The sequence below is a fragment of the Liolophura sinensis genome, chromosome 8 (genome assembly GCF_032854445.1).
Source record: "Liolophura sinensis isolate JHLJ2023 chromosome 8, CUHK_Ljap_v2, whole genome shotgun sequence".
In the NCBI taxonomy this organism is placed as follows: domain Eukaryota; kingdom Metazoa; phylum Mollusca; class Polyplacophora; order Chitonida; family Chitonidae; genus Liolophura; species Liolophura sinensis.
The window spans coordinates 16,730,552-16,748,478 of NC_088302.1; the positions used below are offsets into that span (position 1 = coordinate 16,730,552).

Consider the following 17,927-nt stretch of genomic DNA (forward strand, 5'->3'; position numbering starts at 1 on the left):
GTGAAGAGGCTGGATGGCCGTTTGAACGAAGACAACAAACTCCCTGCCATCCCACGTCTGTCTTGGCTTAGATGGACCATACAAGTCACACTAGGGGCGATAACTCATATCCACATTTCCCCACCCACCATGGGTACATACATCTTGGTATTAATGAAGAAAAAGAGAGAGAGAGAAAAAAAAAACAAAAAAAGAGGTTGCTAGCCTACAGCACCCGGTGTTCCCAGGCGGTCACCCATCCAAGTACTAACCGGGCTCGACGTTGCTTAACTTCGGTGTTCAGACGAGAACCGGTGTTTTCAACGTGATATGGCCGTAGGCTCTTGTTGGGGTAAAACTTTGCTATATATTGGTGGTGAAATAAAATGCATGGAATATCAGAACAAGTGCACCAAACAGTGAAGAGGCTGGATGGCCGTTTGAACGAAGACAACAAACTCCCTGCCATCCCACGTCTGTCTTGGCTTAGATGGACCATACAAGTCACACTAGGGGCGATAACTCATATCCACATTTCCCCACCCACCAGTGTACATAGCGTGTGGCTGCGTGTGTGTGTCCGCATTGGGAGCATCGTCCCAACCCCTGTTCCATGTCAACCACTATACTTGTACTTCATTTTCTTTGCACCTAAATTTTGTTGGCAAAATATCATTTTAGTATGAGAAAAAAACGAAAATCCACAGGCTGTGAGCGCACCCATTTAGATAGTGTCTACTGAAAAAACCACGATTAAATACGTTGGTTCTACGTTTTGGGCTACACGTTTATATGCAAATATCAAGAGCCCATCATGCGGCAAAGGTGCACGTCGGCCTTGTATAAAGCAAGACGGCATGGCTGCTACTCTCGTACTTGCTTCGGCAGTACATATACTAAAATTGGAACGATACAGAGAAGATTAGCATGGCCCCTGCGCAAGGATGACACGCAAATTCGTGAAGCGTTCCATATTTTTCTTTTCTTTTCTTTTCTTTTCTCTTCAGCCCCAGTCTCTCCCAGCGCTTGTAACAGACTTTTGTTCTCCCAGCGTTTTTAAAAGATGTCTGGATGTCCTGGAGCAGAAAAACAAAAAAGCAAGAATTCGGATTCATATCGTTGGTTCAATTCAGTTTATCCTTATTTATCTGGGTACATACATCTTGGTATTAATGAAGAAAAAGAGAGAGAGAGAAAAAAAGAAAAAAAAAAAAAAAAAAAGAGGTTGCTAGCCTACAGCACCCGGTGTTCCCAGGCGGTCACCCATCCAAGTACTAACCGGGCTCGACGTTGCTTAACTTCGGTGTTCGGACGAGAACCGGTGTTTTCAACGTGATATGGCCGTAGGCACTGGTTTGGGTAAAACTTTGCTATATATTGGTGGTGAAATAAAATGCATGGAATATCAGAACAAGTGCACCAAACAGTGAAGAGGCTGGATGGCCGTTTGAACGAAGACAACAAACTCCCTGCCATCCCACGTCTGTCTTGGCTTAGATGGACCATACAAGTCACACTAGGGGCGATAACTCATATCCACATTTCCCCACCCACCATGGGTACATACATCTTGGTATTAATGAAGAAAAAGAGAGAGAGAGAAAAAAAAAACAAAAAAAGAGGTTGCTAGCCTACAGCACCCGGTGTTCCCAGGCGGTCACCCATCCAAGTACTAACCGGGCTCGACGTTGCTTAACTTCGGTGTTCAGACGAGAACCGGTGTTTTCAACGTGATATGGCCGTAGGCTCTTGTTGGGGTAAAACTTTGCTATATATTGGTGGTGAAATAAAATGCATGGAATATCAGAACAAGTGCACCAAACAGTGAAGAGGCTGGATGGCCGTTTGAACGAAGACAACAAACTCCCTGCCATCCCACGTCTGTCTCGGCTTAGATGGACCATACAAGTCACACTAGGGGCGATAACTCATATCCACATTTCCCCACCCACCAGTGTACATAGCGTGTGGCTGCGTGTGTGTGTCCGCATTGGGAGCATCGTCCCAACCCCTGTTCCATGTCAACCACTATACTTGTACTTCATTTTCTTTGCACCTAAATTTTGTTGGCAAAATATCATTTTAGTATGAGAAAAAAACGAAAATCCACAGGCTGTGAGCGCACCCATTTAGATAGCGTCTACTGAAAAAACCACGATTAAATACGTTGGTTCTACGTTTTGGGCTACACGTTTATATGCAAATATCAAGAGCCCATCATGCGGCAAAGGTGCACGTCGGCCTTGTATAAAGCAAGACGGCATGGCTGCTACTCTCGTACTTGCTTCGGCAGTACATATACTAAAATTGGAACGATACAGAGAAGATTAGCATGGCCCCTGCGCAAGGATGACACGCAAATTCGTGAAGCGTTCCATATTTTTCTTTTCTTTTCTTTTCTTTTCTCTTCAGCCCCAGTCTCTCCCAGCGCTTGTAACAGACTTTTGTTCTCCCAGCGTTTTTAAAAGATCGTCTGGATGTCCTGGAGCAGAAAAACAAAAAAGCAAGAATTCGGATTCATATCGTTGGTTCAATTCAGTTTATCCTTATTTATCTGGGTACATACATCTTGGTATTAATGAAGAAAAAGAGAGAGAGAGAAAAAAAGAAAAAAAAAAAAAAAAAAAGAGGTTGCTAGCCTACAGCACCCGGTGTTCCCAGGCGGTCACCCATCCAAGTACTAACCGGGCTCGATGTTGCTTAACTTCGGTGTTCGGACGAGAACCGGTGTTTTCAACGTGATATGGCCGTAGGCTCTTGTTGGGGTAAAACTTTGCTATATATTGGTGGTGAAATAAAATGCATGGAATATCAGAACAAGTGCACCAAACAGTGAAGAGGCTGGATGGCCGTTTGAACGAAGACAACAAACTCCCTGCCATCCCACGTCTGTCTTGGCTTAGATGGACCATACAAGTCACACTAGGGGCGATAACTCATATCCACATTTCCCCACCCACCATGGGTACATACATCTTGGTATTAATGAAGAAAAAGAGAGAGAGAGAAAAAAAAACAAAAAAAAAAAAAAAAGAGGTTGCTAGCCTACAGCACCCGGTGTTCCCAGGCGGTCACCCATCCAAGTACTAACCGGGCTCGACGTTGCTTAACTTCGGTGTTCGGACGAGAACCGGTGTTTTCAACGTGATATGGCCGTAGGCTCTTGTTGGGGTAAAACTTTGCTATATATTGGTGGTGAAATAAAATGCATGGAATATCAGAACAAGTGCACCAAACAGTGAAGAGGCTGGATGGCCGTTTGAACGAAGACAACAAACTCCCTGCCATCCCACGTCTGTCTTGGCTTAGATGGACCATACAAGTCACACTAGGGGCGATAACTCATATCCACATTTCCCCACCCACCAGTGTACATAGCGTGTGGCTGCGTGTGTGTGTCCGCATTGGGAGCATCGTCCCAACCCCTGTTCCATGTCAACCACTATACTTGTACTTCATTTTCTTTGCACCTAAATTTTGTTGGCAAAATATCATTTTAGTATGAGAAAAAAACGAAAATCCACAGGCTGTGAGCGCACCCATTTAGATAGCGTCTACTGAAAAAACCACGATTAAATACGTTGGTTCTACGTTTTGGGCTACACGTTTATATGCAAATATCAAGAGCCCATCATGCGGCAAAGGTGCACGTCGGCCTTGTATAAAGCAAGACGGCATGGCTGCTACTCTCGTACTTGCTTCGGCAGTACATATACTAAAATTGGAACGATACAGAGAAGATTAGCATGGCCCCTGCGCAAGGATGACACGCAAATTCGTGAAGCGTTCCATATTTTTCTTTTCTTTTCTTTTCTTTTCTCTTCAGCCCCAGTCTCTCCCAGCGCTTGTAACAGACTTTTGTTCTCCCAGCGTTTTTAAAAGATCGTCTGGATGTCCTGGAGCAGAAAAACAAAAAAGCAAGAATTCGGATTCATATCGTTGGTTCAATTCAGTTTATCCTTATTTATCTGGGTACATACATCTTGGTATTAATGAAGAAAAAGAGAGAGAGAGAAAAAAAGAAAAAAAAAAAAAAAAAAAGAGGTTGCTAGCCTACAGCACCCGGTGTTCCCAGGCGGTCACCCATCCAAGTACTAACCGGGCTCGACGTTGCTTAACTTCGGTGTTCGGACGAGAACCGGTGTTTTCAACGTGATATGGCCGTAGGCACTGGTTTGGGTAAAACTTTGCTATATATTGGTGGTGAAATAAAATGCATGGAATATCAGAACAAGTGCACCAAACAGTGAAGAGGCTGGATGGCCGTTTGAACGAAGACAACAAACTCCCTGCCATCCCACGTCTGTCTTGGCTTAGATGGACCATACAAGTCACACTAGGGGCGATAACTCATATCCACATTTCCCCACCCACCAGTGTACATAGCGTGTGGCTGCGTGTGTGTGTCCGCATTGGGAGCATCGTCCCAACCCCTGTTCCATGTCAACCACTATACTTGTACTTCATTTTCTTTGCACCTAAATTTTGTTGGCAAAATATCATTTTAGTATGAGAAAAAAACGAAAATCCACAGGCTGTGAGCGCACCCATTTAGATAGCGTCTACTGAAAAAACCACGATTAAATACGTTGGTTCTACGTTTTGGGCTACACGTTTATATGCAAATATCAAGAGCCCATCATGCGGCAAAGGTGCACGTCGGCCTTGTATAAAGCAAGACGGCATGGCTGCTACTCTCGTACTTGCTTCGGCAGTACATATACTAAAATTGGAACGATACAGAGAAGATTAGCATGGCCCCTGCGCAAGGATGACACGCAAATTCGTGAAGCGTTCCATATTTTTCTTTTCTTTTCTTTTCTTTTCTCTTCAGCCCCAGTCTCTCCCAGCGCTTGTAACAGACTTTTGTTCTCCCAGCGTTTTTAAAAGATCGTCTGGATGTCCTGGAGCAGAAAAACAAAAAAGCAAGAATTCGGATTCATATCGTTGGTTCAATTCAGTTTATCCTTATTTATCTGGGTACATACATCTTGGTATTAATGAAGAAAAAGAGAGAGAGAGAAAAAAAGAAAAAAAAAAAAAAAAAAAGAGGTTGCTAGCCTACAGCACCCGGTGTTCCCAGGCGGTCACCCATCCAAGTACTAACCGGGCTCGACGTTGCTTAACTTCGGTGTTCGGACGAGAACCGGTGTTTTCAACGTGATATGGCCGTAGGCACTGGTTTGGGTAAAACTTTGCTATATATTGGTGGTGAAATAAAATGCATGGAATATCAGAACAAGTGCACCAAACAGTGAAGAGGCTGGATGGCCGTTTGAACGAAGACAACAAACTCCCTGCCATCCCACGTCTGTCTTGGCTTAGATGGACCATACAAGTCACACTAGGGGCGATAACTCATATCCACATTTCCCCACCCACCATGGGTACATACATCTTGGTATTAATGAAGAAAAAGAGAGAGAGAGAAAAAAAAAACAAAAAAAGAGGTTGCTAGCCTACAGCACCCGGTGTTCCCAGGCGGTCACCCATCCAAGTACTAACCGGGCTCGACGTTGCTTAACTTCGGTGTTCGGACGAGAACCGGTGTTTTCAACGTGATATGGCCGTAGGCTCTTGTTGGGGTAAAACTTTGCTATATATTGGTGGTGAAATAAAATGCATGGAATATCAGAACAAGTGCACCAAACAGTGAAGAGGCTGGATGGCCGTTTGAACGAAGACAACAAACTCCCTGCCATCCCACGTCTGTCTTGGCTTAGATGGACCATACAAGTCACACTAGGGGCGATAACTCATATCCACATTTCCCCACCCACCAGTGTACATAGCGTGTGGCTGCGTGTGTGTGTCCGCATTGGGAGCATCGTCCCAACCCCTGTTCCATGTCAACCACTATACTTGTACTTCATTTTCTTTGCACCTAAATTTTGTTGGCAAAATATCATTTTAGTATGAGAAAAAAACGAAAATCCACAGGCTGTGAGCGCACCCATTTAGATAGCGTCTACTGAAAAAACCACGATTAAATACGTTGGTTCTACGTTTTGGGCTACACGTTTATATGCAAATATCAAGAGCCCATCATGCGGCAAAGGTGCACGTCGGCCTTGTATAAAGCAAGACGGCATGGCTGCTACTCTCGTACTTGCTTCGGCAGTACATATACTAAAATTGGAACGATACAGAGAAGATTAGCATGGCCCCTGCGCAAGGATGACACGCAAATTCGTGAAGCGTTCCATATTTTTCTTTTCTTTTCTTTTCTCTTCAGCCCCAGTCTCTCCCAGCGCTTGTAACAGACTTTTGTTCTCCCAGCGTTTTTAAAAGATCGTCTGGATGTCCTGGAGCAGAAAAACAAAAAAGCAAGAATTCGGATTCATATCGTTGGTTCAATTCAGTTTATCCTTATTTATCTGGGTACATACATCTTGGTATTAATGAAGAAAAAGAGAGAGAGAGAAAAAAAGAAAAAAAAAAAAAAAAAAAAGAGGTTGCTAGCCTACAGCACCCGGTGTTCCCAGGCGGTCACCCATCCAAGTACTAACCGGGCTCGACGTTGCTTAACTTCGGTGTTCGGACGAGAACCGGTGTTTTCAACGTGATATGGCCGTAGGCACTGGTTTGGGTAAAACTTTGCTATATATTGGTGGTGAAATAAAATGCATGGAATATCAGAACAAGTGCACCAAACAGTGAAGAGGCTGGATGGCCGTTTGAACGAAGACAACAAACTCCCTGCCATCCCACGTCTGTCTTGGCTTAGATGGACCATACAAGTCACACTAGGGGCGATAACTCATATCCACATTTCCCCACCCACCATGGGTACATACATCTTGGTATTAATGAAGAAAAAGAGAGAGAGAGAAAAAAAAAACAAAAAAAGAGGTTGCTAGCCTACAGCACCCGGTGTTCCCAGGCGGTCACCCATCCAAGTACTAACCGGGCTCGACGTTGCTTAACTTCGGTGTTCAGACGAGAACCGGTGTTTTCAACGTGATATGGCCGTAGGCTCTTGTTGGGGTAAAACTTTGCTATATATTGGTGGTGAAATAAAATGCATGGAATATCAGAACAAGTGCACCAAACAGTGAAGAGGCTGGATGGCCGTTTGAACGAAGACAACAAACTCCCTGCCATCCCACGTCTGTCTTGGCTTAGATGGACCATACAAGTCACACTAGGGGCGATAACTCATATCCACATTTCCCCACCCACCAGTGTACATAGCGTGTGGCTGCGTGTGTGTGTCCGCATTGGGAGCATCGTCCCAACCCCTGTTCCATGTCAACCACTATACTTGTACTTCATTTTCTTTGCACCTAAATTTTGTTGGCAAAATATCATTTTAGTATGAGAAAAAAACGAAAATCCACAGGCTGTGAGCGCACCCATTTAGATAGCGTCTACTGAAAAAACCACGATTAAATACGTTGGTTCTACGTTTTGGGCTACACGTTTATATGCAAATATCAAGAGCCCATCATGCGGCAAAGGTGCACGTCGGCCTTGTATAAAGCAAGACGGCATGGCTGCTACTCTCGTACTTGCTTCGGCAGTACATATACTAAAATTGGAACGATACAGAGAAGATTAGCATGGCCCCTGCGCAAGGATGACACGCAAATTCGTGAAGCGTTCCATATTTTTCTTTTCTTTTCTTTTCTTTTCTCTTCAGCCCCAGTCTCTCCCAGCGCTTGTAACAGACTTTTGTTCTCCCAGCGTTTTTAAAAGATCGTCTGGATGTCCTGGAGCAGAAAAACAAAAAAGCAAGAATTCGGATTCATATCGTTGGTTCAATTCAGTTTATCCTTATTTATCTGGGTACATACATCTTGGTATTAATGAAGAAAAAGAGAGAGAGAGAAAAAAAGAAAAAAAAAAAAAAAAAAAGAGGTTGCTAGCCTACAGCACCCGGTGTTCCCAGGCGGTCACCCATCCAAGTACTAACCGGGCTCGACGTTGCTTAACTTCGGTGTTCGGACGAGAACCGGTGTTTTCAACGTGATATGGCCGTAGGCACTGGTTTGGGTAAAACTTTGCTATATATTGGTGGTGAAATAAAATGCATGGAATATCAGAACAAGTGCACCAAACAGTGAAGAGGCTGGATGGCCGTTTGAACGAAGACAACAAACTCCCTGCCATCCCACGTCTGTCTTGGCTTAGATGGACCATACAAGTCACACTAGGGGCGATAACTCATATCCACATTTCCCCACCCACCATGGGTACATACATCTTGGTATTAATGAAGAAAAAGAGAGAGAGAGAAAAAAAAAACAAAAAAAGAGGTTGCTAGCCTACAGCACCCGGTGTTCCCAGGCGGTCACCCATCCAAGTACTAACCGGGCTCGACGTTGCTTAACTTCGGTGTTCGGACGAGAACCGGTGTTTTCAACGTGATATGGCCGTAGGCTCTTGTTGGGGTAAAACTTTGCTATATATTGGTGGTGAAATAAAATGCATGGAATATCAGAACAAGTGCACCAAACAGTGAAGAGGCTGGATGGCCGTTTGAACGAAGACAACAAACTCCCTGCCATCCCACGTCTGTCTTGGCTTAGATGGACCATACAAGTCACACTAGGGGCGATAACTCATATCCACATTTCCCCACCCACCAGTGTACATAGCGTGTGGCTGCGTGTGTGTGTCCGCATTGGGAGCATCGTCCCAACCCCTGTTCCATGTCAACCACTATACTTGTACTTCATTTTCTTTGCACCTAAATTTTGTTGGCAAAATATCATTTTAGTATGAGAAAAAAACGAAAATCCACAGGCTGTGAGCGCACCCATTTAGATAGCGTCTACTGAAAAAACCACGATTAAATACGTTGGTTCTACGTTTTGGGCTACACGTTTATATGCAAATATCAAGAGCCCATCATGCGGCAAAGGTGCACGTCGGCCTTGTATAAAGCAAGACGGCATGGCTGCTACTCTCGTACTTGCTTCGGCAGTACATATACTAAAATTGGAACGATACAGAGAAGATTAGCATGGCCCCTGCGCAAGGATGACACGCAAATTCGTGAAGCGTTCCATATTTTTCTTTTCTTTTCTTTTCTTTTCTCTTCAGCCCCAGTCTCTCCCAGCGCTTGTAACAGACTTTTGTTCTCCCAGCGTTTTTAAAAGATCGTCTGGATGTCCTGGAGCAGAAAAACAAAAAAGCAAGAATTCGGATTCATATCGTTGGTTCAATTCAGTTTATCCTTATTTATCTGGGTACATACATCTTGGTATTAATGAAGAAAAAGAGAGAGAGAGAAAAAAAGAAAAAAAAAAAAAAAAAAAGAGGTTGCTAGCCTACAGCACCCGGTGTTCCCAGGCGGTCACCCATCCAAGTACTAACCGGGCTCGACGTTGCTTAACTTCGGTGTTCGGGACGAGAACCGGTGTTTTCAACGTGATATGGCCGTAGGCACTGGTTTGGGTAAAACTTTGCTATATATTGGTGGTGAAATAAAATGCATGGAATATCAGAACAAGTGCACCAAACAGTGAAGAGGCTGGATGGCCGTTTGAACGAAGACAACAAACTCCCTGCCATCCCACGTCTGTCTTGGCTTAGATGGACCATACAAGTCACACTAGGGGCGATAACTCATATCCACATTTCCCCACCCACCAGTGTACATAGCGTGTGGCTGCGTGTGTGTGTCCGCATTGGGAGCATCGTCCCAACCCCTGTTCCATGTCAACCACTATACTTGTACTTCATTTTCTTTGCACCTAAATTTTGTTGGCAAAATATCATTTTAGTATGAGAAAAAAACGAAAATCCACAGGCTGTGAGCGCACCCATTTAGAAAGTGTCTACTGAAAAAACCACGATTAAATACGTTGGTTCTACGTTTTGGGCTACACGTTTATATGCAAATATCAAGAGCCCATCATGCGGCAAAGGTGCACGTCGGCCTTGTATCAAGCAAGACGGCATGGCTGCTACTCTCGTACTTGCTTCGGCAGTACATATACTAAAATTGGAACGATACAGAGAAGATTAGCATGGCCCCTGCGCAAGGATGACACGCAAATTCGTGAAGCGTTCCATATTTTTCTTTTCTTTTCTTTTCTTTTCTCTTCAGCCCCAGTCTCTCCCAGCGCTTGTAACAGACTTTTGTTCTCCCAGCGTTTTTAAAAGATCGTCTGGATGTCCTGGAGCAGAAAAACAAAAAGCAAGAATTCGGATTCATATCGTTGGTTCAATTCAGTTTATCCTTATTTATCTGGGTACATACATCTTGGTATTAATGAAGAAAAAGAGAGAGAGAGAAAAAAAGAAAAAAAAAAAAAAAAAAGAGGTTGCTAGCCTACAGCACCCGGTGTTCCCAGGCGGTCACCCATCCAAGTACTAACCGGGCTCGACGTTGCTTAACTTCGGTGTTCGGACGAGAACCGGTGTTTTCAACGTGATATGGCCGTAGGCACTGGTTTGGGTAAAACTTTGCTATATATTGGTGGTGAAATAAAATGCATGGAATATCAGAACAAGTGCACCAAACAGTGAAGAGGCTGGATGGCCGTTTGAACGAAGACAACAAACTCCCTGCCATCCCACGTCTGTCTTGGCTTAGATGGACCATACAAGTCACACTAGGGGCGATAACTCATATCCACATTTCCCCACCCACCATGGGTACATACATCTTGGTATTAATGAAGAAAAAGAGAGAGAGAGAAAAAAAAAACAAAAAAAGAGGTTGCTAGCCTACAGCACCCGGTGTTCCCAGGCGGTCACCCATCCAAGTACTAACCGGGCTCGACGTTGCTTAACTTCGGTGTTCGGACGAGAAACCGGTGTTTTCAACGTGATATGGCCGTAGGCTCTTGTTGGGGTAAAACTTTGCTATATATTGGTGGTGAAATAAAATGCATGGAATATCAGAACAAGTGCACCAAACAGTGAAGAGGCTGGATGGCCGTTTGAACGAAGACAACAAACTCCCTGCCATCCCACGTCTGTCTTGGCTTAGATGGACCATACAAGTCACACTAGGGGCGATAACTCATATCCACATTTCCCCACCCACCAGTGTACATAGCGTGTGGCTGCGTGTGTGTGTCCGCATTGGGAGCATCGTCCCAACCCCTGTTCCATGTCAACCACTATACTTGTACTTCATTTTCTTTGCACCTAAATTTTGTTGGCAAAATATCATTTTAGTATGAGAAAAAAACGAAAATCCACAGGCTGTGAGCGCACCCATTTAGATAGCGTCTACTGAAAAAACCACGATTAAATACGTTGGTTCTACGTTTTGGGCTACACGTTTATATGCAAATATCAAGAGCCCATCATGCGGCAAAGGTGCACGTCGGCCTTGTATAAAGCAAGACGGCATGGCTGCTACTCTCGTACTTGCTTCGCAGTACATATACTAAAATTGGAACGATACAGAGAAGATTAGCAATGGCCCCTGCGCAAGAATGACACGCAAATTCGTGAAGCGTTCCATATTTTTCTTTTCTTTTCTTTCTTTTCTCTTCAGCCCCAGTCTCTCCCAGCGCTTGTAACAGACTTTTGTTCTCCCAGCGTTTAAAAGATCGTCCTGGATGTCCTGGAGCAGAAAAACAAAAAAGCAAGAATTCGGATTCATATCGTTGGTTCAATTCAGTTTATCCTTATTTATCTGGTACATACATCTTGGTATTAATGAAGAAAAAGAGAGAGAGAGAAAAAAAGAAAAAAAAAAAAAAAAAAAAGAGGTTGCTAGCCTACAGCACCCGGTGTTCCCAGGCGGTCACCCATCCAAGTACTAACCGGGCTCGACGTTGGCTTAACTTCGGTGTTCGGACGAGAACCGGTGTTTTCAACGTGATATTGGCCGTAGGCACTGGTTTGGGTAAAACTTTGCTATATATTGGTGGTGAAATAAATGCATGGAATATCAGAACAAGTGCACCAAACAGTGAAGAGGCTGGATGGCCGTTTGAACGAAGACAACAAACTCCCTGCCATCCCACGTCTGTCTTGGCTTTAGATGGACCATACAAGTCACACTAGGGGCGATAACTCATATCCACATTTCCCCACCCACCATGGGTACATACATCTTGGTATTAATGAAGAAAAAGAGAGAGAGAGAAAAAAAAAACAAAAAAAGAGGTTGCTAGCCTACAGCACCCGGTGTTCCCAGGCGGTCACCCATCCAAGTACTAACCGGGCTCGACGTTGCTTAACTTCGGTGTTCGGACTGAGAACCGGTGTTTTCAACGTGATATGGCCGTAGGCTCTTGTTGGGGTAAAACTTTGCTATATAGTGGTGAAATAAAATGCATGGATTACCAGAACAAGTGCACCAAACAGTGAAGAGGCTGGATGGCCGTTTGAACGAAGACAACAAACTCCCTGCCATCCCACGTCTGTCTTGGCTTAGATGGACCATACAAGTCACACTAGGGGCGATAACTCATATCCACATTTCCCCACCCACCAGTGTACATAGCGTGTGGCTGCGTGTGTGTGTCCGCATTGGGAGCATCGTCCCAACCCCTGTTCCATGTCAACCACTATACTTGTACTTCATTTTCTTTGCACCTAAATTTTGTTGGCAAAATATCATTTTAGTATGAGAAAAAAACGAAAATCCACAGGCTGTGAGCGCACCCATTTAGATAGCGTCTACTGAAAAAACCACGATTAAATACGTTGGTTCTACGTTTTGGGCTACACGTTTATATGCAAATATCAAGAGCCCATCATGCGGCAAAGGTGCACGTCGGCCTTGTATAAAGCAAGACGGCATGGCTGCTACTCTCGTACTTGCTTCGGCAGTACATATACTAAAATTGGAACGATACAGAGAAGATTAGCATGGCCCCTGCGCAAGGATGACACGCAAATTCGTGAAGCGTTCCATATTTTTCTTTTCTTTTCTTTTCTTTTCTCTTCAGCCCCAGTCTCTCCCAGCGCTTGTAACAGACTTTTGTTCTCCCAGCGTTTTTAAAAGATCGTCTGGATGTCCTGGAGCAGAAAAACAAAAAAGCAAGAATTCGGATTCATATCGTTGGTTCAATTCAGTTTATCCTTATTTATCTGGGTACATACATCTTGGTATTAATGAAGAAAAAGAGAGAGAGAGAAAAAAAGAAAAAAAAAAAAAAAAAAAAGAGGTTGCTAGCCTACAGCACCCGGTGTTCCCAGGCGGTCACCCATCCAAGTACTAACCGGGCTCGACGTTGCTTAACTTCGGTGTTCGGACGAGAACCGGTGTTTTCAACGTGATATGGCCGTAGGCACTGGATTGGGTAAAACTTTGCTATATATTGGTGGTGAAATAAAATGCATGGAATATCAGAACAAGTGCACCAAACAGTGAAGAGGCTGGATGGCCGTTTGAACGAAGACAACAAACTCCCTGCCATCCCACGTCTGTCTTGGCTTAGATGGACCATACAAGTCACACTAGGGGCGATAACTCATATCCACATTTCCCCACCCACCATGGGTACATACATCTTGGTATTAATGAAGAAAAAGAGAGAGAGAGAAAAAAAAAACAAAAAAAGAGGTTGCTAGCCTACAGCACCCGGTGTTCCCAGGCGGTCACCCATCCAAGTACTAACCGGGCTCGACGTTGCTTAACTTCGGTGTTCGGACGAGAACCGGTGTTTTCAACGTGATATGGCCGTAGGCTCTTGTTGGGGTAAAACTTTGCTATATATTGGTGGTGAAATAAAATGCATGGAATATCAGAACAAGTGCACCAAACAGTGAAGAGGCTGGATGGCCGTTTGAACGAAGACAACAAACTCCCTGCCATCCCACGTCTGTCTTGGCTTAGATGGACCATACAAGTCACACTAGGGGCGATAACTCATATCCACATTTCCCCACCCACCAGTGTACATAGCGTGTGGCTGCGTGTGTGTGTCCGCATTGGGAGCATCGTCCCAACCCCTGTTCCATGTCAACCACTATACTTGTACTTCATTTTCTTTGCACCTAAATTTTGTTGGCAAAATATCATTTTAGTATGAGAAAAAAACGAAAATCCACAGGCTGTGAGCGCACCCATTTAGATAGCGTCTACTGAAAAAACCACGATTAAATACGTTGGTTCTACGTTTTGGGCTACACGTTTATATGCAAATATCAAGAGCCCATCATGCGGCAAAGGTGCACGTCGGCCTTGTATAAAGCAAGACGGCATGGCTGCTACTCTCGTACTTGCTTCGGCAGTACATATACTAAAATTGGAACGATACAGAGAAGATTAGCATGGCCCCTGCGCAAGGATGACACGCAAATTCGTGAAGCGTTCCATATTTTTCTTTTCTTTTCTTTTCTTTTCTCTTCAGCCCCAGTCTCTCCCAGCGCTTGTAACAGACTTTTGTTCTCCCAGCGTTTTTAAAAGATCGTCTGGATGTCCTGGAGCAGAAAAACAAAAAAGCAAGAATTCGGATTCATATCGTTGGTTCAATTCAGTTTATCCTTATTTATCTGGGTACATACATCTTGGTATTAATGAAGAAAAAGAGAGAGAGAGAAAAAAAGAAAAAAAAAAAAAAAAAAAGAGGTTGCTAGCCTACAGCACCCGGTGTTCCCAGGCGGTCACCCATCCAAGTACTAACCGGGCTCGACGTTGCTTAACTTCGGTGTTCGGACGAGAACCGGTGTTTTCAACGTGATATGGCCGTAGGCTCTTGTTGGGGTAAAACTTTGCTATATATTGGTGGTGAAATAAAATGCATGGAATATCAGAACAAGTGCACCAAACAGTGAAGAGGCTGGATGGCCGTTTGAACGAAGACAACAAACTCCCTGCCATCCCACGTCTGTCTTGGCTTAGATGGACCATACAAGTCACACTAGGGGCGATAACTCATATCCACATTTCCCCACCCACCATGGGTACATACATCTTGGTATTAATGAAGAAAAAGAGAGAGAGAGAAAAAAAAACAAAAAAAAAAAAAAAAGAGGTTGCTAGCCTACAGCACCCGGTGTTCCCAGGCGGTCACCCATCCAAGTACTAACCGGGCTCGACGTTGCTTAACTTCGGTGTTCGGACGAGAACCGGTGTTTTCAACGTGATATGGCCGTAGGCTCTTGTTGGGGTAAAACTTTGCTATATATTGGTGGTGAAATAAAATGCATGGAATATCAGAACAAGTGCACCAAACAGTGAAGAGGCTGGATGGCCGTTTGAACGAAGACAACAAACTCCCTGCCATCCCACGTCTGTCTTGGCTTAGATGGACCATACAAGTCACACTAGGGGCGATAACTCATATCCACATTTCCCCACCCACCAGTGTACATAGCGTGTGGCTGCGTGTGTGTGTCCGCATTGGGAGCATCGTCCCAACCCCTGTTCCATGTCAACCACTATACTTGTACTTCATTTTCTTTGCACCTAAATTTTGTTGGCAAAATATCATTTTAGTATGAGAAAAAAACGAAAATCCACAGGCTGTGAGCACACCCATTTAGATAGCGTCTACTGAAAAAACCACGATTAAATACGTTGGTTCTACGTCTTGGGCTACACGTTTATATGCAAATATCAAGAGCCCATCATGCGGCAAAGGTGCACGTCGGCCTTGTATAAAGCAAGACGGCATGGCTGCTACTCTCGTACTTGCTTCGGCAGTACATATACTAAAATTGGAACGATACAGAGAAGATTAGCATGGCCCCTGCGCAAGGATGACACGCAAATTCGTGAAGCGTTCCATATTTTTCTTTTCTTTTCTTTTCTTTTCTCTTCAGCCCCAGTCTCTCCCAGCGCTTGTAACAGACTTTTGTTCTCCCAGCGTTTTTAAAAGATCGTCTGGATGTCCTGGAGCAGAAAAACAAAAAAGCAAGAATTCGGATTCATATCGTTGGTTCAATTCAGTTTATCCTTATTTATCTGGGTACATACATCTTGGTATTAATGAAGAAAAAGAGAGAGAGAGAAAAAAAGAAAAAAAAAAAAAAAAAAAGAGGTTGCTAGCCTACAGCACCCGGTGTTCCCAGGCGGTCACCCATCCAAGTACTAACCGGGCTCGACGTTGCTTAACTTCGGTGTTCGGACGAGAACCGGTGTTTTCAACGTGATATGGCCGTAGGCACTGGTTTGGGTAAAACTTTGCTATATATTGGTGGTGAAATAAAATGCATGGAATATCAGAACAAGTGCACCAAACAGTGAAGAGGCTGGATGGCCGTTTGAACGAAGACAACAAACTCCCTGCCATCCCACGTCTGTCTTGGCTTAGTAGGACCATACAAGTCACACTAGGGGCGATAACTCATATCCACATTTCCCCACCCACCATGGGTACATACATCTTGGTATTAATGAAGAAAAAGAGAGAGAGAGAAAAAAAAAACAAAAAAAGAGGTTGCTAGCCTACAGCACCCGGTGTTCCCAGGCGGTCACCCATCCAAGTACTAACCGGGCTCGACGTTGCTTAACTTCGGTGTTCGGACGAGAACCGGTGTTTTCAACGTGATATGGCCGTAGGCTCTTGTTGGGGTAAAACTTTGCTATATATTGGTGGTGAAATAAAATGCATGGAATATCAGAACAAGTGCACCAAACAGTGAAGAGGCTGGATGGCCGTTTGAACGAAGACAACAAACTCCCTGCCATCCCACGTCTGTCTTGGCTTAGATGGACCATACAAGTCACACTAGGGGCGATAACTCATATCCACATTTCCCCACCCACCAGTGTACATAGCGTGTGGCTGCGTGTGTGTGTCCGCATTGGGAGCATCGTCCCAACCCCTGTTCCATGTCAACCACTATACTTGTACTTCATTTTCTTTGCACCTAAATTTTGTTGGCAAAATATCATTTTAGTATGAGAAAAAAACGAAAATCCACAGGCTGTGAGCGCACCCATTTAGATAGCGTCTACTGAAAAAACCACGATTAAATACGTTGGTTCTACGTTTTGGGCTACACGTTTATATGCAAATATCAAGAGCCCATCATGCGGCAAAGGTGCACGTCGGCCTTGTATAAAGCAAGACGGCATGGCTGCTACTCTCGTACTTGCTTCGGCAGTACATATACTAAAATTGGAACGATACAGAGAAGATTAGCATGGCCCCTGCGCAAGGATGACACGCAAATTCGTGAAGCGTTCCATATTTTTCTTTTCTTTTCTTTTCTTTTCTCTTCAGCCCCAGTCTCTCCCAGCGCTTGTAACAGACTTTTGTTCTCCCAGCGTTTTTAAAAGATCGTCTGGATGTCCTGGAGCAGAAAAACAAAAAAGCAAGAATTCGGATTCATATCGTTGGTTCAATTCAGTTTATCCTTATTTATCTGGGTACATACATCTTGGTATTAATGAAGAAAAAGAGAGAGAGAGAAAAAAAGAAAAAAAAAAAAAAAAAAAGAGGTTGCTAGCCTACAGCACCCGGTGTTCCCAGGCGGTCACCCATCCAAGTACTAACCGGGCTCGACGTTGCTTAACTTCGGTGTTCGGACGAGAACCGGTGTTTTCAACGTGATATGGCCGTAGGCTCTTGTTGGGGTAAAACTTTGCTATATATTGGTGGTGAAATAAAATGCATGGAATATCAGAACAAGTGCACCAAACAGTGAAGAGGCTGGATGGCCGTTTGAACGAAGACAACAAACTCCCTGCCATCCCACGTCTGTCTTGGCTTAGATGGACCATACAAGTCACACTAGGGGCGATAACTCATATCCACATTTCCCCACCCACCAGTGTACATAGCGTGTGGCTGCGTGTGTGTGTCCGCATTGGGAGCATCGTCCCAACCCCTGTTCCATGTCAACCACTATACTTGTACTTCATTTTCTTTGCACCTAAATTTTGTTGGCAAAATATCATTTTAGTATGAGAAAAAAACGAAAATCCACAGGCTGTGAGCGCACCCATTTAGATAGCGTCTACTGAAAAAACCACGATTAAATACGTTGGTTCTACGTTTTGGGCTACACGTTTATATGCAAATATCAAGAGCCCATCATGCGGCAAAGGTGCACGTCGGCCTTGTATAAAGCAAGAC

The 17,927-nt window shown here is 44.2% G+C and overlaps 37 non-coding genes across 37 annotated transcripts; 13 read left to right on the forward strand and 24 right to left on the reverse strand.

Annotated features, from left to right (window-relative positions):
• Window positions 1–202: 202 nt before the first annotated feature.
• Window positions 203–321, reverse strand: LOC135474293 (5S ribosomal RNA). The gene has a single exon (XR_010444782.1). It is a non-coding gene; the product is annotated as a 5S ribosomal RNA (ribosomal RNA).
• Window positions 322–851: 530 nt separating this feature from the next.
• LOC135474388 (U6 spliceosomal RNA) lies at window positions 852–958 on the forward strand. The gene has a single exon (XR_010444871.1). It is a non-coding gene; the product is annotated as a U6 spliceosomal RNA (small nuclear RNA).
• A 251-nt stretch (window positions 959–1,209) lies between these two features.
• LOC135474502 (5S ribosomal RNA) lies at window positions 1,210–1,328 on the reverse strand. Its single transcript, XR_010444979.1, has one exon. It is a non-coding gene; the product is annotated as a 5S ribosomal RNA (ribosomal RNA).
• A 279-nt stretch (window positions 1,329–1,607) lies between these two features.
• Window positions 1,608–1,726, reverse strand: LOC135474294 (5S ribosomal RNA). Its single transcript, XR_010444783.1, has one exon. It is a non-coding gene; the product is annotated as a 5S ribosomal RNA (ribosomal RNA).
• A 530-nt stretch (window positions 1,727–2,256) lies between these two features.
• LOC135474389 (U6 spliceosomal RNA) lies at window positions 2,257–2,363 on the forward strand. The gene has a single exon (XR_010444872.1). It is a non-coding gene; the product is annotated as a U6 spliceosomal RNA (small nuclear RNA).
• A 252-nt stretch (window positions 2,364–2,615) lies between these two features.
• Window positions 2,616–2,734, reverse strand: LOC135474329 (5S ribosomal RNA). The gene has a single exon (XR_010444815.1). It is a non-coding gene; the product is annotated as a 5S ribosomal RNA (ribosomal RNA).
• A 287-nt stretch (window positions 2,735–3,021) lies between these two features.
• LOC135474504 (5S ribosomal RNA) lies at window positions 3,022–3,140 on the reverse strand. Its single transcript, XR_010444981.1, has one exon. It is a non-coding gene; the product is annotated as a 5S ribosomal RNA (ribosomal RNA).
• A 530-nt stretch (window positions 3,141–3,670) lies between these two features.
• LOC135474390 (U6 spliceosomal RNA) lies at window positions 3,671–3,777 on the forward strand. The gene has a single exon (XR_010444873.1). It is a non-coding gene; the product is annotated as a U6 spliceosomal RNA (small nuclear RNA).
• Window positions 3,778–4,029: 252 nt separating this feature from the next.
• On the reverse strand, window positions 4,030–4,148 carry LOC135474505 (5S ribosomal RNA). Its single transcript, XR_010444982.1, has one exon. It is a non-coding gene; the product is annotated as a 5S ribosomal RNA (ribosomal RNA).
• Window positions 4,149–4,678: 530 nt separating this feature from the next.
• LOC135474391 (U6 spliceosomal RNA) lies at window positions 4,679–4,785 on the forward strand. Its single transcript, XR_010444874.1, has one exon. It is a non-coding gene; the product is annotated as a U6 spliceosomal RNA (small nuclear RNA).
• Window positions 4,786–5,037: 252 nt separating this feature from the next.
• LOC135474506 (5S ribosomal RNA) lies at window positions 5,038–5,156 on the reverse strand. Its single transcript, XR_010444983.1, has one exon. It is a non-coding gene; the product is annotated as a 5S ribosomal RNA (ribosomal RNA).
• A 279-nt stretch (window positions 5,157–5,435) lies between these two features.
• Window positions 5,436–5,554, reverse strand: LOC135474507 (5S ribosomal RNA). The gene has a single exon (XR_010444984.1). It is a non-coding gene; the product is annotated as a 5S ribosomal RNA (ribosomal RNA).
• Window positions 5,555–6,084: 530 nt separating this feature from the next.
• Window positions 6,085–6,191, forward strand: LOC135474392 (U6 spliceosomal RNA). The gene has a single exon (XR_010444875.1). It is a non-coding gene; the product is annotated as a U6 spliceosomal RNA (small nuclear RNA).
• A 248-nt stretch (window positions 6,192–6,439) lies between these two features.
• Window positions 6,440–6,558, reverse strand: LOC135474509 (5S ribosomal RNA). Its single transcript, XR_010444985.1, has one exon. It is a non-coding gene; the product is annotated as a 5S ribosomal RNA (ribosomal RNA).
• A 279-nt stretch (window positions 6,559–6,837) lies between these two features.
• On the reverse strand, window positions 6,838–6,956 carry LOC135474295 (5S ribosomal RNA). The gene has a single exon (XR_010444784.1). It is a non-coding gene; the product is annotated as a 5S ribosomal RNA (ribosomal RNA).
• Window positions 6,957–7,486: 530 nt separating this feature from the next.
• On the forward strand, window positions 7,487–7,593 carry LOC135474393 (U6 spliceosomal RNA). Its single transcript, XR_010444876.1, has one exon. It is a non-coding gene; the product is annotated as a U6 spliceosomal RNA (small nuclear RNA).
• A 252-nt stretch (window positions 7,594–7,845) lies between these two features.
• LOC135474510 (5S ribosomal RNA) lies at window positions 7,846–7,964 on the reverse strand. Its single transcript, XR_010444986.1, has one exon. It is a non-coding gene; the product is annotated as a 5S ribosomal RNA (ribosomal RNA).
• Window positions 7,965–8,243: 279 nt separating this feature from the next.
• On the reverse strand, window positions 8,244–8,362 carry LOC135474511 (5S ribosomal RNA). The gene has a single exon (XR_010444987.1). It is a non-coding gene; the product is annotated as a 5S ribosomal RNA (ribosomal RNA).
• Window positions 8,363–8,892: 530 nt separating this feature from the next.
• LOC135474394 (U6 spliceosomal RNA) lies at window positions 8,893–8,999 on the forward strand. The gene has a single exon (XR_010444877.1). It is a non-coding gene; the product is annotated as a U6 spliceosomal RNA (small nuclear RNA).
• A 252-nt stretch (window positions 9,000–9,251) lies between these two features.
• Window positions 9,252–9,371, reverse strand: LOC135474319 (5S ribosomal RNA). The gene has a single exon (XR_010444806.1). It is a non-coding gene; the product is annotated as a 5S ribosomal RNA (ribosomal RNA).
• A 530-nt stretch (window positions 9,372–9,901) lies between these two features.
• On the forward strand, window positions 9,902–10,008 carry LOC135474396 (U6 spliceosomal RNA). Its single transcript, XR_010444879.1, has one exon. It is a non-coding gene; the product is annotated as a U6 spliceosomal RNA (small nuclear RNA).
• Window positions 10,009–10,258: 250 nt separating this feature from the next.
• LOC135474512 (5S ribosomal RNA) lies at window positions 10,259–10,377 on the reverse strand. The gene has a single exon (XR_010444988.1). It is a non-coding gene; the product is annotated as a 5S ribosomal RNA (ribosomal RNA).
• A 279-nt stretch (window positions 10,378–10,656) lies between these two features.
• On the reverse strand, window positions 10,657–10,776 carry LOC135474338 (5S ribosomal RNA). The gene has a single exon (XR_010444824.1). It is a non-coding gene; the product is annotated as a 5S ribosomal RNA (ribosomal RNA).
• A 530-nt stretch (window positions 10,777–11,306) lies between these two features.
• On the forward strand, window positions 11,307–11,413 carry LOC135474495 (U6 spliceosomal RNA). The gene has a single exon (XR_010444972.1). It is a non-coding gene; the product is annotated as a U6 spliceosomal RNA (small nuclear RNA).
• Window positions 11,414–11,663: 250 nt separating this feature from the next.
• LOC135474344 (5S ribosomal RNA) lies at window positions 11,664–11,784 on the reverse strand. Its single transcript, XR_010444830.1, has one exon. It is a non-coding gene; the product is annotated as a 5S ribosomal RNA (ribosomal RNA).
• Window positions 11,785–12,063: 279 nt separating this feature from the next.
• On the reverse strand, window positions 12,064–12,183 carry LOC135474337 (5S ribosomal RNA). The gene has a single exon (XR_010444823.1). It is a non-coding gene; the product is annotated as a 5S ribosomal RNA (ribosomal RNA).
• A 527-nt stretch (window positions 12,184–12,710) lies between these two features.
• LOC135474397 (U6 spliceosomal RNA) lies at window positions 12,711–12,817 on the forward strand. The gene has a single exon (XR_010444880.1). It is a non-coding gene; the product is annotated as a U6 spliceosomal RNA (small nuclear RNA).
• Window positions 12,818–13,070: 253 nt separating this feature from the next.
• Window positions 13,071–13,189, reverse strand: LOC135474514 (5S ribosomal RNA). Its single transcript, XR_010444990.1, has one exon. It is a non-coding gene; the product is annotated as a 5S ribosomal RNA (ribosomal RNA).
• Window positions 13,190–13,468: 279 nt separating this feature from the next.
• Window positions 13,469–13,587, reverse strand: LOC135474515 (5S ribosomal RNA). Its single transcript, XR_010444991.1, has one exon. It is a non-coding gene; the product is annotated as a 5S ribosomal RNA (ribosomal RNA).
• Window positions 13,588–14,117: 530 nt separating this feature from the next.
• On the forward strand, window positions 14,118–14,224 carry LOC135474398 (U6 spliceosomal RNA). Its single transcript, XR_010444881.1, has one exon. It is a non-coding gene; the product is annotated as a U6 spliceosomal RNA (small nuclear RNA).
• A 252-nt stretch (window positions 14,225–14,476) lies between these two features.
• On the reverse strand, window positions 14,477–14,595 carry LOC135474516 (5S ribosomal RNA). The gene has a single exon (XR_010444992.1). It is a non-coding gene; the product is annotated as a 5S ribosomal RNA (ribosomal RNA).
• Window positions 14,596–14,882: 287 nt separating this feature from the next.
• LOC135474517 (5S ribosomal RNA) lies at window positions 14,883–15,001 on the reverse strand. Its single transcript, XR_010444993.1, has one exon. It is a non-coding gene; the product is annotated as a 5S ribosomal RNA (ribosomal RNA).
• Window positions 15,002–15,531: 530 nt separating this feature from the next.
• On the forward strand, window positions 15,532–15,638 carry LOC135474399 (U6 spliceosomal RNA). Its single transcript, XR_010444882.1, has one exon. It is a non-coding gene; the product is annotated as a U6 spliceosomal RNA (small nuclear RNA).
• Window positions 15,639–15,890: 252 nt separating this feature from the next.
• LOC135474518 (5S ribosomal RNA) lies at window positions 15,891–16,009 on the reverse strand. Its single transcript, XR_010444994.1, has one exon. It is a non-coding gene; the product is annotated as a 5S ribosomal RNA (ribosomal RNA).
• Window positions 16,010–16,288: 279 nt separating this feature from the next.
• Window positions 16,289–16,407, reverse strand: LOC135474133 (5S ribosomal RNA). Its single transcript, XR_010444629.1, has one exon. It is a non-coding gene; the product is annotated as a 5S ribosomal RNA (ribosomal RNA).
• A 530-nt stretch (window positions 16,408–16,937) lies between these two features.
• On the forward strand, window positions 16,938–17,044 carry LOC135474400 (U6 spliceosomal RNA). The gene has a single exon (XR_010444883.1). It is a non-coding gene; the product is annotated as a U6 spliceosomal RNA (small nuclear RNA).
• A 252-nt stretch (window positions 17,045–17,296) lies between these two features.
• Window positions 17,297–17,415, reverse strand: LOC135474134 (5S ribosomal RNA). Its single transcript, XR_010444630.1, has one exon. It is a non-coding gene; the product is annotated as a 5S ribosomal RNA (ribosomal RNA).
• Between the last annotated feature and the right edge of the window lie 512 nt (window positions 17,416–17,927).